Below are 6,640 nucleotides of genomic sequence, written 5' to 3' on the forward strand. Positions count from 1 at the left end.
GGCAACTTGTTGCCGTTGCACGGGACGCATACCCCGGAATATCCCACAATGGTGCAGGCGATGTGGGCGTCGACAGATGGGGCACCTTAGGGACAGATAGGGCCACCCCGAGGTGCGGGTGCAAGTACCGCTGCAGGTGCGGTTGCCGGTACAGGTGCCGGCGTTGTTGCCGGCGTGGTTGCCGGTGCAGCGGCCGGTGCTGTTGCAACCATGGTTCGGGGCGTTGGTGTAGGCCCAGTTCGTAGCGCATTGGTAGCTGCCCGAGCGGTTGACGTGGTTGTAACTGGCGTATCTACCTCCATGGTAACCTGCATAAAGGAGATGATTAATTATACATATCTGTGATAAAATTGATATGGGCAATCGTGCCACGATATGTGGCATGAATATGTCGTCGTATTGATCGACAATTATTCGTAAATATTCTTGACTATTTGATACGGCGTGTTAATTCGAACGGTTGTCACGGGCGTGTTTTTCGTTTTAGAGTTTAATTTAGGGATTTTACTATATCGCGATTTTATCGGCTTCGTTTTTGCGGTTTTCGGATTCGCGGTCGTCGGTGGTTGGTAAAAAGCATAGCTTCACGAGCGGTCTGGTTAGTGTTCCGTTTTGCGTACGGASATCCACGACTCGTATGTGACCGTCGGAGCCATAATGTAGCTTTTCTATACGGCCAAGCCGCCACTCGGTAGGGGGAAGACAATCATCATGAATGAGGACACAGTCTCCAAGTTTAGGAGCTTGTTCAGGAGTCTTCCAGCGGTATCTTTTGTGGAGATCCTTTATATATTCGTCCTTCCATCGGCGGCTGAAATCATGATGGAGAATTTTAATTCRTTCCCATCGATTTAATAGAGATAGCGACTCCACGCCTGGCTCAGGAATGGCCAGGATGGGTGCTSCTTTTAGAAAATGCCCTGGAGTTAGGGCAGTGAAATCTGAGGGGTCTTGCGAGAGTACTGTGAGTGGCCGTGAATTGAGAACGGCTTCAATTCGATTTAATAACGTCGTGAATTCTTCGTAATTGAATTTAYAATTTCCAGCTACCCGTTTGAAATGGGATTTGAAGCTTTTTACAGCTGATTCCCATAAACCGCCCATGTGAGGAGCGCTTGGGGTATAAATTGCCAATTGATACCTTGAGGGGCGTACTTTTGTWCGATGTCGGGTGACACTTGTTTTAAGAAATCCACAAATTGCTTTTCTGTGGCTCGTTGAGCTCCAATGAAAGTTTTGCCATTATCGCTCATAATCTNGTAAATTTAATTTTTGAAATTAAATCATACATATATGTACATATAAACAGTAATATAAAATTGGAAAACGATACCACTCACTTTGTTTTCCGCCAGGGGCTTTTRGGGATAATATGAGTGTACGTGAGAGCCTGTGCGTGTGCCAATGCTTTTGCCTGTCCTTTTTCTGGTTTCTCCTGTCCTCTAGTTGCTGGTGTGGTTGTGGTTGTATTTTTTGTATGATTTTTTTTTTTTCTTGTGTGTTATATGTCACTCCACTATTACAGTATGTATGTATTTTTATGCCTATATTGTTTCTCCCATTGGACTTTTGTCACCACAATTTTTCCAGCTGTTTTTTTTTTTTTTGCTTGTGGGTTACAAGACATTCCAATATCACTTTACATACATATGTATGTCTGTGTATTATTTTTCACACCAAACTGTTTATCACCACACAATTGTATTTTATTTATTATTGTTATTTTTTTTTTTTCAATTTTGTCACTACCGAGCTATATGTTCGTACATATGTATGCATATATATGTATATTGCTATATGTTCTGTTTTTTTTTTGTTGTTGCCACAAACGGTTTTGTTTTACTGTGTCAACACCTTTTTTTCCAATTTTTGTTTTCTTTTCACAACGGGGTTTTCTGCTTTTTTTTTATAACTGTTTTAAACTCCCCTTTTTTTCCAATATCCACCAACGGTTTTTTTTTTTCCAGATTTTTGCAACGGTTTTTTCTCCACCGTATCACCACCGTTGGGTTTTCCCTTTTTTCACTTTTCACACTTTTATTTTATTTATTTAACGCGTCACCGTGACCGATATGTAGTTTTTATTTTGTGTTACCACTAGTGCCGTCCGGTACTGCTCGAAGGACCCTAGATATTTCGATATAAACGGGATAATAGTGGATATCATCGAAAGATATTAATCGAAAGAGAGTTGGGCGCCGTCCGCCAGTCCCTTTTGTTGATTGTGTTTGGGGTCCTCGTGTGTGGTGTGAAAGATGTGGTGTAGATAATGATGCGTTGAATTGTTGTATGTAGTGTGGGAGGAAAAGATGATGCGTTGAATGTGGTGTGTGTAGTGTGGGATGAAAGGATGATGTGTGGAGTATGGTGTGTATGTGTGGGGTGTAGGAATTTATATTACGAGGGGGGTCAGGTGCTCATTTAGCCACAAGCGATTACAAATAACGTATACCAAAACTCCAGCCTATCATTCGACAACAAACGGTCAAGTTGAAAGGACGCATAGTACAATTAATGAAATCGCGAAAGTTTTAGCCGACCAGAATAATTCAGCACCGCAGGACCAAATTTTTAAAGCTGTTCGACAGTACAACAAAACAATACATTCCGCTAACAACGAGAAACCCGAGGACGTGTTTTATAATCAAAGCGGTATCCCGACATCCAAGAACGAATACAACAAAACAAGGAGAGAGTCTTGCGTTACCATAATCGCTAAGACGCACAGGCGTAATAAGAACGTAAGAAAATACGCGAAGCACCTTGTAAAAAAAGAGAACGGAAGGACTGTAACGACTAATAAAGAACGGATTATCCATAAGGTTAATATAAGAGTAAAAGGATGTACGGAATAATTATCTTTTTATTACTTTTCCCTATCGCATTATGCGACAATATTATAGATTAAATATATAGGAAATATGTACTAGTAGAAACTGATCCTGTTTATATTTATCAGGATACAGCTTTCTTGTATCACATATCCAACCTGTCAAAAATATTGGCGCCATACCAAAGTATAATAAAAATCATCATTCAATCGAGAAGACCAACCCCAAACTCAAATTTTAGTAAACAAAATCGAAACTCTGAAAACTCAACTCATTCCCAATATTTATAGACCCAAAAGATCACTTAACTTTCTTGGTTCCATGTTAAAATTCATCACTGGCACACCAGACCACGATTACCTTGTGGAAATCCAAACTTCACTTAATTTGCTAATGGAAAATAATAATAAGCAAAAATTAATTAATTCACAGTTCGAAAGAATAATCGAAAGCCTTGATTCCAAAGCAATAACCGAAAACATTGTTATATCAGAAKTTTATAATGAACTCAAATCAATAACTAACACTATAAATTTTGCAAAAACTAATMATTTCTATTCTGGCACATTAAATTTGAAAGACGTGGACGATTTAATAAACCATGAAAAGTTAGATCTTCCAATAATTAAATATTAGAATATGCCGACACTCATATATATTAGGGTGGGCCGATTCCGGACTTTTTCGATTCGGGATTTCTAATAGTGCCGAAAAGTTGCCTTAGTACTTCCTGATTCCAATGCAACTTTTTGTTTTGAGATCGGATTGCATCTTCAACCCCAACTCCGGCCTTGAAATTTCGGAAATTCGCCAAAAATTGTGAAATTGTCTACCTAGCGCCTGAAATACGCATCTCATGGTAAAATGTATGAAACAAAAGTTATTTGTCACGTCATTTGCTACCGAAATGGTATATGTGATCATGGCCGTAGGACGGACCGTTCCGGAGATACGAGCGAAAATGCGGCACGCCACAGTACAGGGTGAAAATTGTTGCAGCTCTCAGCTAACCTGTATTGGTCACTCAGAACCTACCACGTGGAGGTGGCTGCTCTTCGGGTTCCTCCCAAGCCCAACCCAACCAACCAACCATATCAGGCTTGTTTGAGTCTGAATCTGTGTCAAAAATGTCACCCGACAGCCCTTTTATGAGTTCTTCGTTAGAAACTGAACAAAGAACTGGTGGAACAGCCAAGGTAATAGTCTTCCAGTTAATCATATCGTAATAATTATTAGCTTTGAAATTTAGCTTTGGCACTTTATTATATCTAACCCTTCCATTTACAGTGTCAGACTCTGCTTCTCTGGCTGCCAGAAGACGGTCAGAGGCCAACTTTCTGACTTCTATCCGTTCGTCAGTCAGTCGTCAGTAAGGAGAATGTTTTCTGGAAGAGCAAAGAAAGCATTTTGTTAAATGGATGAATCGACAGCCTGCGCAGAAAAATAAATGTATTTACAAGCAGCGATGTCAAATAATTTTCCGGCAGAAGAGAGAAAGTGGTCTCTTTTAGAGCTCAAACCTATTGGGTTCTTTAAAAACATTTGTTGAAGAGTCAGAAATTTCTTATGGTATGTGGTGAGCATTTGTACAACTCTGKTGTGTGAAACTATCGGAATAGATGACTTTTTGAAAGTATTTTCAACCTTTTTTGCAACTATTTCTGTAACCTCTTTACTCCTAGGTTCATAGTTGTCGCCTCGGAGTCGCCCTGTACGAAATCTTTCAAACTGATAACACTAAATAACATTCTGGTAAATAGGTAACTGGGACTCAGAGAGATTGTACGGATATATGCCAAACACAGGACATTTCTGTCTAAATTCAAATTTAGATACAGACATTTTGAGCTCTGTGTTTTGTTGAGAGAATATATGTGGTAGCGATCGGCGAAATCAACGACAAGAGGGAAAAAATATTTATGTGGAGACTAGTCCGAACGTGTCGTATGGCGCAGAGAAATGAAAGTATGTGATAGACCTCGGCGAAATCACCGACAAGAGTGCAGGAACTCAATGAAAAAATATTTGTGTGGAGACCTATCCGAACGTGTCCTTTGGCGTAGGTGAATGAATGTGAGTGACAGCACTCGGCGAAATCAACATCAATACGGGTGGCCGCAAGCCTATTTTCGGTTCGTCCTACGGCCATGATCACATATACCATTTCGGTAGCAAATAACTTTTGTTTTATATATTTTGCCATGAGATACGTATTTCAGGCGCTAGGTAGACATTTTCACGATTTTAGGCGAATTCCGAAATTTCAAGGCCGGAGTTGGGGTTGAACATGCAATCCGATCTCAAAACAAAAAGTTGCATTGGAATCAGGAAGTACTAAGGCAACTTTTCGGCACTATTAGAAATCCCGAATCGAAAAAAGTCCGGAATCGACCCACCCTAATATATATTACCTACAACAAGAATTTATAACAATATACAAATATCCTATCCTTGAAACTAAATGTAGCTCATTTAATGTTTATCCTTTAGCGTATAAGCATGGTAAAATTAATTTAGACCCTAAGATCGCAAAGTGTAACGATTATGAAAGAATATCTAAATGTAGAAATTATATGGGTAACTTTATTTGTAAATCATAACCCGCTGACAATTGTACTATAAAAATATTAGAAGAACAACAGCTCAATGCGAAACAACCCATGAAAATAATGCACCACTTCGCATCCTAGAGAATGTATACATTGTGACAGATTACCAGCATACTTGGAACAACATGTATATATCAGGCCCTAAATTAATACACTTCGAAACGACAACGCAAAACTTGAAGTACTCCGTATCCTTTCTACAAACTCAATCTACAAATTCAGCAATATCCAAACACTCTCAACATTTCAGATACCTATTGAAGAAAATCCAGTACATTTTACGTTCTTCAGCATAATGGGATTCCTTACTCTAGTCACCACTTATCCTCCTCAGTCCCAAGGGGGGAAAAAAAGTTAGAAGTCGACAAAAATATTGTTTTAAGCTTGCCACGATAACATTAAAACAAAAATTTTGTTCAAGGACATATGCAGTGAAAGGATTCGAAGATAAGACAGGTGCAGCTGGCTGGACATTTGTAACCAAGTGGAATGAATCTCGTTTTTGTAAAAGCATATAAAGGATTAATGTTTTATTTCATATTAATTTCAAATTCATAAATAACAATAAATCTTTGATGAATACTTTGCTAAAATAAGGAAAAGAACTAGTTAATATTTGATTCATGAGCAATTAAGAGTGAAACTCCGTGAAACAATGTCTATTATTGTTGATGCATAGAAATATGTCGCAGGAAATGCACTTAAAGCGTGTTTGAAATTGCATGTGGACAATAAACATTAATGTACTTTCTGTTTACTTTTTCATCGCACCCATAATCGAGCGGTTTGTAGGGGTAACGATCCAGTTGACGTGGAAGCTATAAGCTATCCATCCACTTGACAACACACAGTTTGTCATCTTCCCTAGCGAACTCTTCGTGACTACCTCTTCCTTTTTTTAATAAGGTTTTGWCGTTTGATAACTTTGATCGMAGTTCCTTAGGTATCCTGTTGAGTTGAATAGTACCAGTCGCAAATATTCCTTTATCCAACAAGTGCTCGAGAATGTTTATAGAGGTGAAATATCGGTCAATGAATGCTTCACTACCTTYACTGAGATCTGTAGCAAGTTTTTGTACAACAGTACCACCAATTCCCAAATGTTATTATTTATTCGGATTTCCATCGAGCCACGTGTTTGCTCCTTGGTATATAAAAAAGTCCAGTATTAAACCATCAGGCGATGCTAGAACAAAGTTT

At 38.9% G+C, this 6,640-nt stretch overlaps 1 pseudogene; it reads left to right on the forward strand.

The window, feature by feature from the left end:
* Positions 1-5,736, forward strand: part of LOC108974551 — a 9,665-nt pseudogene extending 3,929 nt beyond the window's left edge.
* Positions 5,737-6,640: the final 904 nt, after the last annotated feature.

The sequence above is a fragment of the Bactrocera latifrons genome, unplaced genomic scaffold, assembly GCF_001853355.1.
Source record: "Bactrocera latifrons isolate USDA-ARS-PBARC rearing strain unplaced genomic scaffold, ASM185335v1 scaffold_564, whole genome shotgun sequence".
Lineage (NCBI taxonomy): Eukaryota > Metazoa > Arthropoda > Insecta > Diptera > Tephritidae > Bactrocera > Bactrocera latifrons.